This window comes from Leiobunum rupestre, chromosome 9 (genome assembly GCF_980474605.1).
Source record: "Leiobunum rupestre chromosome 9, qqLeiRupe1.1.hap1, whole genome shotgun sequence".
Classification (NCBI taxonomy): Eukaryota; Metazoa; Arthropoda; class Arachnida; order Opiliones; family Sclerosomatidae; genus Leiobunum; species Leiobunum rupestre.
Window position 1 is genome coordinate 54,458,120 of NC_143392.1, and position 12,364 is coordinate 54,470,483.

General features: G+C 44.5%; 2 pseudogenes; both read right to left on the bottom strand.

Annotated features, from left to right (window-relative positions):
• Positions 1–4,132: 4,132 nt before the first annotated feature.
• Positions 4,133–4,260, bottom strand: LOC149930931 (U2 spliceosomal RNA; annotated as a pseudogene).
• Positions 4,261–5,319: 1,059 nt separating this feature from the next.
• Positions 5,320–5,497, bottom strand: LOC149930932 (U2 spliceosomal RNA; annotated as a pseudogene).
• Positions 5,498–12,364: the final 6,867 nt, after the last annotated feature.

Consider the following 12,364-nt stretch of genomic DNA (forward strand, 5'->3'; position numbering starts at 1 on the left):
CTAATGAGTTGTTAACATTATAGCAACCAGGTCAAATACCCCTAACGGTTTATTATAAAGGTACAAACATGTAATAGACCTATAGAGTACAAACTATACCCGTTTCCCGGCCAAAATCATGTCAAACATGTAATAGACCTATAGAGTTTAACCACTTGTTCACTGATCCTCGCGTCGCGTTCCCAAAACACATTTAAATTCACGCAAAAAATGCTAATGAGTTGTTAACCATATAGCAACCAGGTCAAATACCCCTAACGGTTAACTGGTAATTATAAAGATACAAACTTTATAACTAGTAAATACAAACTTTACCTCCCCTCCACTTGTTCATTGATCCTTTTCGCGCTTACCAAACACATGTTACTATACTATCGATATAACAGGTCAATGACCCCTAATGGTAATCCACCTAGTTAAACAATACCACGCTCATTAATATTCACCCTTTTTAAATGACCTTGAACAGGTTGATTGACAGGTCGACTAATTAACACCTGTTAATCTCATTAATTTTTCAGGTCACGCGCGCTTGACACGCGCCCGAAGGGGGGTCGGCAACGCGATTCCCCGCTTCATTCCAGCCCGTCACGCAGATGTGGACGCGGTAGCCACGCCCCCGCTTGGCTAGGAAGACGGGGGTAAACTACTTATGATGACCAGGAGCCTCGCCCGACTGCGCATCGAGAGCGGCACGGAACCAACCTGCGACAGAAACGCCGAAACAGCGTGGCGACATCCTTCCTCATTAGCGGGCGATGGACCAGAAGCGCTAAACCAGAATCTTCACCTCTCCTGTCCAAAGCGGATGTAATGTCGTTGGCCAAGTCAGATAATCGATTCCCCCCAAACGGAGAAACCTGGTCTTGGTGCCATTGAGCAACGCTCCAGTTCCGGCACATCACTCCCGCATTAGAGCAAAAGCACCGACGACAGAGTCAGTGTCCGCTAAGAGTAGCGAACAGTCATCCATATGCGATACCGATGAAGTCGCGACCGAAGCGGGAAGCGAGAGCGGACGTATCACAGCCGACGAGGAGAGGGATCGTTAATATGTCTCGAGAGTCAGGATGAACAAGGCTGGCGACAGCGGACAACCCTGGCGAACCCCACTCGATACGGGAAAGGGATCAGTTAACCAACCATTGACGCGACGGCGACTGGTGGAAAAGGCGTATAAGAGACGGACCATTGCGTTAAATTCCACCAGAAAACCGTACCTATTGAGGACGTAAAACATGAACGCGTGACTCACCCGGTCAAAGGCTTTGCTCATGTCCAGCGACACCAAATATCCGGGAGACGAAGATGAGCGGACGTGATACAACGCGTCCCGCAAAAACATCAGGCTGTCGTGGACTGCGCGACCATGCACCGCGCCGGCTTGTGACGGCGTGACGAGAGACGGGAGCACCTGCGCGACACGAAAAGATAAGGCTTTCGTGAAAATCTGACGATCAGCGTTCAATAAGGTTAGAGGCCTCCTGATTTCTAGCGACGAAGACGGAGGGATACTTTTGGGCAATAGGGCCAAAACACCGCCATTGGTTTCTTCCGGAAATCGACCGCGAGCGAGACAGTCTTGGTAAAAGGCCAACAATAGAGGTCCAACCAAGTCCCAAAAAACCGAATAAAAAGCCACCGGGAGGCCATCGAGTCCAGGGGAACGACCCGTCTTTAACACACGCAACGCGAGCTGAAGATCAGCTACAGTTAAACTAGAGGTCAAATCCCGCGAAGAATCATGCGAGAGGCGAGGCAAAGATGCGCACAATGCCTACCACACTGAGTTATCAACGGGGCGATGAGAGTATAAATGTGCGTAGTAACCCGAAACCCGACGCAACACGGCAGGGACTGAAATCCCAGTGTCATCAAGCGAGTCGGATGGAAAGTCCGTAGATAAGCGGTCGGCCTTAAAACGACGATAGAATGCCAAGGTGTATTGGGTTTCACCGTCGAGGGTGACAGCAGACGACGTGGTGACGGCGTGACGGTACGATGACAATTGCCGGGACTCGATGGCTAACTGCAAGTCATGGACCTCCCGAAAAAACTATGAATTTCGAATGGGCGAACGGAGAACCAGAGCCAGAGTTCATCGAAGAAACGAAAGTTCGACGCGAGAAGCGTTTGCCCGCGTTCGACCTTCAGCTCGAAAAAACTCTGCTGCAAAACGTTGGAAGGAAAGCCATCGTGAAACAGGATCAAGTAAGGACACAGTGTCCAAATGGGCAACAAACGTCGCACGCGCACGGTTTCGTATGGTGACGTCCTGGAGCAACGATTCATTCAGTCTCCACACGCCAGGGCCTCGAGGCATGGACGTGAAAGAACGAAGCGATATGACCAAAGCCGAATGGTCTGATATCCTGTCGTAAGGTGTTCCTAATAAGTCGACCGAATCGGATATAATTGCATCGGAGAGGCGGTGCGAGACGTACACGCGATCGATTCGTGATTGTATGCCACGACCTGACCACGTAAAACCAGGATCACCGGGTTGCGAAACTCTAAAACTGTCAACCACAAGCCATGTCAGACACAAATGATGAGAGATCTTCAACGCGGGAATCCGGTAAACCCGTACCACCAACTCTATCCGCCGGGTCCAACACGCAATTAAAGTCGCCAAGCAAAATAAAATGGCTAAAGGGACCGTCTAAATAACGAGTCAGAGACTGGAAAAAGCCACTCCTTTCCGCGGGAATACTCGGTCCGTATATACCGATAAAGCGAACACGGTCACCGTCGACAAGGACGTCCAAACTAACGACACGGCCAGCAGAATCAGTCCGAAAAGACAAAGGCGAAATTCGGGAACTAGAGCGTAAAATAATCATAACGCCACAAGAATAAGATGAGCCCGCGCTCATGTACACCCGTGACGTGAAAAAGGAAGTCATAACACTGCGGCGATCGAGAACCGAAAATAAATGAGTTTCTTGAAGACAGAGTACATCTATCTCCGAGGACGGAAACCAAGCCGCAACGCGTTCCAACTTCCGTGCCGAGCGAAGACCGTTAACGTTAAAAGTTCCGACTCGAAGACGTACCGTCATCAGTCCTCCGCGTTACTCTTCAGCTTCTTGCGTGGCGTGAGCTTGATGAGTCCCATCGACCGCGTAGTGTGATTTGGACGTTCCTCAGTTCGAGGTGGCGTAAGAAAGACGGAACTGTAGTTTGGTTTATCAACCGGATGAGACGTCTCTGGTTGAAAGCTTGGTGGAAGAAAGACTGGTGTCAATGGCTGAGTCTCTGGAACATCCTCCATCTCAGCGTCGCCAACGGAGTAGACGGCGTCATCCTCACGATGGGTAGAGATTGAAGCAGCCAGGGTAACATCAGCGGAGAGATCTGGTAGCGGATTTGGCTGCGATGCTTCGGAGCCGGAAGCCGCAGTCGATGCATTTGGAGTGGCGTTGTCCTTCGAAGGAACTGGCTCAATGGTCGCAGGCTCTTGAAGTGCGTCGACAGCGCCATTCTTATTTGAACCGGAGCGAGTAGAACGGCGGCCACGTTCCACGCATGCAGACGCTACGTGACCAGGCTTGCGGCATTTGAAACAGAGAGACTCGACACCGGTGTAAGTGATGGTCCACCTAGCCTTGTTCGAGCCTTCGATGATATTCGGGATGCGGCGGCTCATCAGAAACAGGATCTTCCTGGTTCCGTTGGTCGCGTGGGGATAATCCGGGATTGCGACATACTCCCAGGAGATAACGTCACCAAAAACGCGTAAACGGGTGGCAATGGAAGCGGCATCGGCAAAAGCTGGAGCCCCCCTCAAAAAGAGGGTGACCCGACGGGCGTCGAGGGAAGAGATTGGGCTGGCGTGACCTTTCACAGTCATCTTGTCAGAGTCCATCATGGCATCAATGAAACGTTGGGAGGTTAGCGAGACATCAAAGCGGTCGGAGAGCATCGGCTGGATACAATTAAAGGCGCGAGGGCCAAACATAGCGTCAAATTCACGAGCGAGTTCAACTAAGCCAACTGACTTAGGTGTGTAAATGGAAACGGTTAACTGGCGTTGCGGAGCAATAGCCATGGCGAAAAATTAACACCGACGCCGAAACGAAGGTAAAAGAGCGACGAATGGCTCACCTGAATGGTTGCCAAAAAAACTTAAAAAAAAACCCCAAAACAAATCGAAAGTCCAATAAAGCTCGGGTCAGTTGTCGTAAACTTTGAAATTAAGAAGTTTAGCAGCCGAAAAGATACTACACTTTGATCTTAGCCGAAAGGCCGAGAAGCGATAACCGGCAAAGGGGACTTTGGTGGTTGAAAAAGAAAAAGAGTGAGATTGAGCATTCATATATTTCATAATTATGTTTAAGCAGATTGCTCGTGGCTGGAGATGACAGCGTGTATAACCATCACGTCTGACCAAAGAAGGCAACTTCTTGATTTCAAACAAAAAGATCGACGGCCATCGAGCGTTTTCAGCCGTCAACGGTTATATCACGCGGAATACATTGTTTCTCGACCCATCAACGACAGTAAGCCGCGTCGATTGGGGTCATTTCTTGGGAGGGAGGGAGACCACCGGGGAACACGGCGTGCCAGTGGCTGCTCTCTTCCTCTCTCCCTCTTTTTTTTTCATTAACGGGATATTTGAGTCTTTTTAATAAAATTTGTATATTTTTAAATATTTTCTTTTACGCTGTTTCTAACTAGTTCGCCAAGGCGATAATTTATCTTCGGTTTTCTCTGGGTCTTTTTTTAAATAAGTGGCAACATGGAACCGTGCTTAATCGATAATTAGAAAAAGTAAGATCTTGATCATACGGAGTTTCCTCTTGCACGCTTACCAGAACAGCTGTAGAGAAGTGTCATGAGATATGGCACTACGAATTGACCGTGGTTGCCTCGTAGTACGCGCCCCGGCATCAGCAACACAAAATTTCGTTTTTTCCAAACCATCCCGCTTTTAACAGTCCCCTATTTCTACAGCGATAGTACCGCAATCCTCGCTAGGTAACTCGATGTAAATAACTTATATGGTGTCCGTTTCGAGAACGGAGTTACCATGGTTTGGGAGGGGGTAATTTTTTTTAGGGGAAGACGTGTTGCCAACGCGAATGTCGAAAAGCTGCCGGCTGTGAACTCCTAATCATGTCTCCTGTTAGTAACGAAAGTGACTTAAAAAAATCATACCGTTGGTAACGTACGACATTTAAGGTAAAAAATTACAAAACAAATCCATCCGAATCTTCAAAATGATCTACTAGCCAATGACGACTTTCCCTCTTATGACGTCAGGAATATATATATATATATATATATATATATGGTGTTTGATTTTAGATTCATTAAGCGAGGTGGGCCGATCCTGGAAGAACTGCAATACCAGGCCAACCCGTGGCGGAGGTGGAGCAAGCTCCGACCTCTCCGCCGCCGTCCAAAAATAAGTTTAATATCTTGGGCCCCGATGGGAGCCGTATTAGATATTAAGCTGATAAAAACAGATACTTTTGATTGTTTATTAAAAGATTGTCGTTTTTTACATTTTTACATTTTAACATTTGATAAATATTTGTTCGCGTTTTAATTAATTAAATTATCGCGAGCAAAGTCGGATAAACTAAAAAATCAATTATTTACATCTTTCTTTCTGTGTTATAAACCATAAGTATGAATATTTAAAATTTCTAAAAGTGTCCAAGTTCATAATCGATCAAGGTAAGTATACTTTTTGGTATAGATCTAAGGTATATAATTAATTTCTTTTCTTTTTTTTTCTAGGTTTAAAAACATTAAGAGTTGAGTAAAGTTAAACAAGTTGGCAAGCCAAAATATACCTCTCTTCGGAAGCATTGTCCCTAGTGGTATTAATTTCTCGAGATGACCCTCTAAGTTATATCTCCCCAATTCAGAGTTATTTACTAATAACGTAATCCTGGTTCAATCCTGCCCGGTATAAAATTTTAATTTGAATTATAATAATTGAAACGAAACAACCGAGATTAATTTGTTCAGAATATTATAAATTAAGTAGTTACAACAGTGAGTTAGACGAACTAGAACAACGCACAATTGAATTTAACCCTATTTACAGAAATTTTTTATCAGTTAAATGTAATACGAAGCAAACTTTAATAAAAGAAATATCTACAGAGGGTATTTGTATTTTTATCGCTTACGATATAACAACACAGAAAACCTTCTTTAAACCACTTCACACGAAAAAATGATAATTAAAGCCAACAATACCGCCCAAAAGCTCAACACAATCAAAATTAAAATACAACTAGCGGTATTAATTTCTCGAGATGACCCTCAAAGTTATATCTCCCCAATTCAGAGTTATTTACTTATAACGTAATCCCGGTTCAATCCCGCCCGGTATAAAATTTTAATTTGAATTAAAATAATTGAGACGAAACAACCGAGATTAATTTATTCATAATATTATAAATTAAGTAGTTACAACAGTGAGTTAGACGTACTAAAACAATGCACAATTGACTTTAACCCTATTTACGGTACAAGTTTAGCAGTTAAATATAATACGAAGCCAATTTTAATGAAAGAAATATCTACAGAGGGTATTTGTATTTTTGTCGCTTACGAAATACTTGCCGCATAGTTAACGCTCATTTTATTTCAACGTTCGCCCGATCAAGATACCGTAGATATCTGGTAGTGGACGACTCGTAGACTGTCGGAACCATCCTGTTGACGTTGTGACACATACCGCATGAAAAAGACCAAAACCGTCCAATTTCCAATATCATATAATGACTCGCACACCCAGGATATCAATGACTGCATTAGGAATCGTAGATATCCAAATATCCACACCACCAAAAAACTTATTAACAAGAAGCGAAAAACTTACCATTCACAAAGCACAGAAAGCCACTTGACTAAACGTATATCAATAAATGACCGTAGAGGGAATAGTTAGGGTTCTTTATAAATATACACAAACGAACCCAATTGATGAACTGCATTAAACATCTTAATCAGCCGAGAAAACGTTTAAAATAAATTACGACCGAGATGAAAACCAGACCAGCTCGATATGTTGTTAATAAATGAATTATTAAGCTTGAAAACCAATACGCTAAACCTAATAGATAAGAATATACGACTGAAAAAACTAAATAAATTACAAAAAACTAACGGGTTCTACCCTTTATCTTATCTGCTGACTACGCTAAAACAAGATTTGACCATTAAATATTTTGAAAATGCGACGTATACACTTTGAAGGTTCCGTCAAAAATTATCCTTTCCCAAACGTAAAGGTTCTCAAAACATTAATAGACAAAAAATAAGTAAAAAGGTTCCTCCAAAAAATGAACCATTTTGCGGAAGAAGTAAATAATTTTAAAAGAATAAAAGATAAAACAAATATACAACCGCAAAAATAAAACGTCAAATAATAGAAGAAAAAAATCTTTAACTCCATTCATTAAAAACACCCTTAACAAAAGTACCAAATTGAAATAAAGCAACTTATTATATTAAACAAGATTAAGTCTTTATAATTTTTTCGTAAAAAAACCACATTAGGCCTTCACAATTTCATTCGTAAAAAAATTCAAGACTTTGTTAACTATTATGCTTACAATGAGTGTCTTATTTGCAGTATAGCTCGAAGTTATCGTTGGTTCTGTGGTAGAGCGCTCGACTGCCTAACTGAACGGCCCGGGTTCGAAACCTGGGTGACGCATTTGTTTTTAATCAAATGAGAAATCGCTAGATTAGAATTTCTTCGATGCAATAATTTAAATCTTCCACGAAATCTTGCTCTATTTCAATTAAACCAAAATTTCGTACTCTATTAAATACGCTTTCGATAAAGCTGAAGGTCTAATTTTCAATGAAACGTAATAAGTGTCGGTGGTTCTGTGGTAGAACGTCCGCCTGTCAAACAGGCGGTCTCGGGTTCGAAACCCGCCCGATGCGATCGCAAATTGATACTAAGACGAATACCGTGAACAATTGGTGGAAACCCTGCCATTGGATGTTGAGAGGTAGCATTACACTCAGCACTCGGTCCGTCCCAAAAGTCAATAAGAAAGAATTGGAGAGATACCACCCGTACATACACACCACAAACTCAACACCCACAAACGTCATAACAATAACACAACATTACTACCCTACACATAAACATTACAATAACGAAATATCCAAACCACTGAATTAAACCTGTCGTGACGGCGAACGTTGACGAAAAAAAACCACCAAACCAACCCCGACTGCAAATTAATCCGTTAACGCTCACCGTCCCACGGTGGTTTTGCAAACACGGTTTTTCGACTTTGTTCCCTAATTACTAGCAACTGCGAACGCAGAGATCTCGAGAAACTGCGTACGCAGTGATTACACTTTGCACCGAAAATGCGAACGCGTTCGCAGGCCTGACAGACACACAGACCGACCCACAGACAGACACGGTCGTTGTATAACCCCTCCTAGGGGACTTTGTCCCCTCGGAGAGGTAAAAATTCAGTATGTTACGTATTCTGCGTATAGATTTGGATCGGGTGAGTTTTTTGTGGTGCTGGCGAATGTCTTCTCTAAGTCTTCTGTCTTGCCTTTCTTTATTGTTTTCCCTGGAGAGTTGGTCATGCGTGTTTTGGAGAATTTTTCCTGTTCCTTGTTGACCCCCCTTGAGGGTCGTTCCTTGCCGTGGTAAGGGGGCTAGCGCGGGTTGGGGCTAAGCTGACGGGGACTGGTGGGTCTTCGAACGCCAGAAACCGGATGTGTTTCCCCAACTCCAGACTAAACGCGAATCAGTTTTCCCAAATGGTCACGCCTTGCATGGTGGGGAGCTTAAGGCGGTTGTTGACACAAAGGGCCGTTGTCGCAGTTGATTTATCCTGTGACCAGCTCGTCCCGGCGGAGAGACCCCGACCGAAGTGACTGATCCCCTAACGGTTACACCTTGATGGTGGGGGGCTTAAGGGAATTGTTTGACGTGCGGGCTACGCTGGGTTAAGGTCTCCTATACCAGATTGGTCGTGCTTAGATTCCTAACCGATAGTAACCACCCTCTGTCGAGGTTTCAGGTCCTGACTATGGCCTGTTTAAAACTAGTCCCATCTGTTTGCCGTGGACGGCGACCTGTAAGCCATGCGATGGGAGTCCTGGAGGTTGAGTTTGTTGACATACTGCGGTTAGTTTTCAGACAACACGCCTCTTCGGTCCTTGAGTGTAGTTAGACAGGAGGTCTACGCTAGTCCGACGTAGATCAATCGGCTCCTATACGGGGATTGTTTGCCCCGGTAGGGAGGACTTACTGGGCATCGTGATACTGCTAGTTATCCGTGCCTGGGTATATCTCTCTCATATCACTTATCTTGCTTGCAAGATACCCATGTTGGGCTCCGTGGTGGGCGGTGAGTGGGGTTGATGAATTGTTTTGTTTTTCTTTATGGCTACCGAAAACAACTACCTTGAAACTGGATTCCTCGAGTTTCAAGAAATTTCCGATTCGGAAGACACTGTCTTCTAGAGGTCCAAGCGACCTCGAAATGACTTTCCAGAGGTAGAAGAGGCGGTTAAAGAGAGTGTCGAAGCTACACTCGCTAGGGAATTCCTCGCCCTAGATAGAGTCCTTTGCAACAAGGACAATAAAGTGCAAATGGCAGTTGCACGGAAGATCAGGACGGTCTTCAAAGCGGTGGAGACCATGGTATACACCAGTCACCTTGAACTTTCTAGGGTGCAGGGTGCTTTTGAACAACTTAATGAGACTGTGAAAGATCTCAGAAAGCAGAAAATGAGCTTCGCTACAGTTGCAGCCAGTATTGTAAGTTCAAAGGTTCCTGAAATTACCAAGGGCAGGAAAAAGTCCACCGTTAAGAAAGGGGGACCGAGGGTTCCGCCAAGGGGAAAAAATGTGGTACTGCTCTATCCCACAGAGCAAGGTGAGACTTCTAATTCTCTCAAGAAGAGACTAGAGAAGGAGGTTGATCCCTCCAAACTGCAAATAAGTGTTCAGAGTGTCCGGTCCTGTAGGAACGAGGGTCTGGTGGTACAGGTTAAAACCGCTGAGGATATGGAGAAGCTGAAGAGGGGAATCAGCGATTGTGCTGCCTTGGCAGACAAAGTTAGTGTTAGAGCTCCAAAGCTCAATAACCCTAGGGTTATCCTTTACGGTGTTGATGAGGACATCGTAAAGGAAGAAATTGTTGCTAAGCTTATAAGCAACAATAAGCTCTCCTGCAAGGAGACGGATATTGTCCCTAAGTTCTCGCTGAGGAACAGAAAAGGTGGTGTTAACTGGGTGCTGGAGGGGCCTCCAGCCCTGCTTAATTCGTGGAAGGCGAAAAAGAAGCTCAATTTGGGCTACTCTGTGGTTGGAGTCAAAAGTTATGTGTATCTTGCAAGATGCTTTAAGTGCATGAAGATTGGACACATAGAAGGTGGGTGCATTGAAAATAGAAGGTATTGTTCCCTATGCTTAGAGGATCACAGCTACAAGGATTGTAAGAGTGATCTTAAAACTTGCAGAAACTGTGCCCTGAGTAATAGGGACAAGAATACCAAACACAACACTGCGCATTCAGCCCTGGATGGCCAGTGTCCTGTGTATAAGAAGGAGTTGGAGTTTCTAAAGAGTAGAACCAACTATGGAGGTGAGTAGGAAGCTAAGCTGTCTGCAGGTCAACTTAGGCAAGGGCAAAACTGCAACCTCTGCGCTTAGACAGTCTTGCCAGGAAGTCTCTATAGACATTGCCTTACTACAGGAACCATATGCAATTAACGGTCGGGTAATAGGTCTACCCATGGGAACAAGGATCGTCTGTTCCCAGGACAATCCAAAGGCAGCTGTAGCTGTCTTCAACCCTCAGGCACAAGTGATCGTGCTTTACGAAGACTCTGACATGGTTGTGGTGGATGTGCTTTTGGGGAATCTAAGCTTATGCCTGTTCTCCATTTACATACCACCAAATGATGACATTGAATTCCATATCGATAAGATTGCGAATCAATTGGAAGTACAGAGTGGAAAAAAGGTTATCTTGTGTGGTGACTTTAACGCCCATCACGCGCTTTGGGGATCAAAGCATCACGATGAGAGGGGTAGGTTGTTAATCGACTTGTTCAACTCGTTTGATTTGAATGTCGAAAACGATCCGGGTAGTGGCCCGACGTTCTGGACCGTTAATGGTAAGAGCTGGGTGGATCTAACGGTATCCAGTATGGCAATTGCGAGTAGAGTAATTGAATGGCGTGTCAATAACGAGGAAACATGCAGTGATCACAAATACATTTTCTTTGAAATTGGTGATCTTGTCCTGGAGAATGATTCGAATGCAATTCGTGTCAAGGATATTGATCTTGAAAGGTTACAAGATACTATCGTGCCTGACTTGGAGAGGTTGATAGAGTCTCCACTCAACAATGAGGTTGAGGTCGAGGCATGCGCGGTGGAGATTAATAATCTCTTTATTGAGCGTTCGAAAGAATGTCCAAGGTTGCGTAAGAATAAGGGGCACAAGTCCACTCCCTGGTGGACGAGCGAACTCAGTGAGAAGAGGAAGGAGTTACGAACGCTCAGGAGGAGGTTCCAAAGAACCAGGGACTATGCAGCCCGGGAGGCGCTAAAGGTCGAGTACCGTCGTGGGTCAAAAAGCTATAAAGCACTTATAGCAGACTCAAAGCTTAAGTCCTGGCAGGATTTCTGCACAAGGGTTTCAAGGGAGGATCCTTTCTCCCTACCCTATAAGTTGGCCACAAAGAAGGTCAAGTGTAAGAATGCATTAAATTGCATCAAGAAACCGAATGGTTCTTTGACCTCAGGTATTGAGGAGACGTGGTCTACTCTGATGGATACTCTTTTTAAAGAGGACTCCTTGGATGATGATGAGGAGGTTCATACGACAATAAGGGAGTCATTGCACGAAGACTTCATGAGTCAGAATGATGAGCCTTTTACGAGTGATGAGGTCTTGGATACTATCAACTCTTTTAAGAAGGGCAAGGCTCCTGGTGAGGATGGTATCACCATCGAGCTTTTCAAGATATATACTTCCCAAAACTTTGGAATGTTGCTAAGTTAGTTTTTCTTTATAAAGAAGGCAGAGACAGGCAGGACGCTAAGGCCTACAGGCCAATCTCGCTTCTTCCGGTGGTAGGGAAGGTGCTTGATAAGCTGTTGTCAAGAAGGTTGTAATACTTTCTCCACAGCAACAAATTGCTTAGCGATAAGCAATTTGGGTTTAGACATAGTCGATCCACGACTCACTGTCTAACCAATATGGTGAACCAAATCCGGGATAACAAAGCAAATAATTGTCACACCAGTCTGATATCTCTAGATATCGAGGGTGCTTTTGACAATGTGTGGATTCCAGGAATCCTACACGGTTTAAGGAACTTTAAGTGTCCGAAGAAC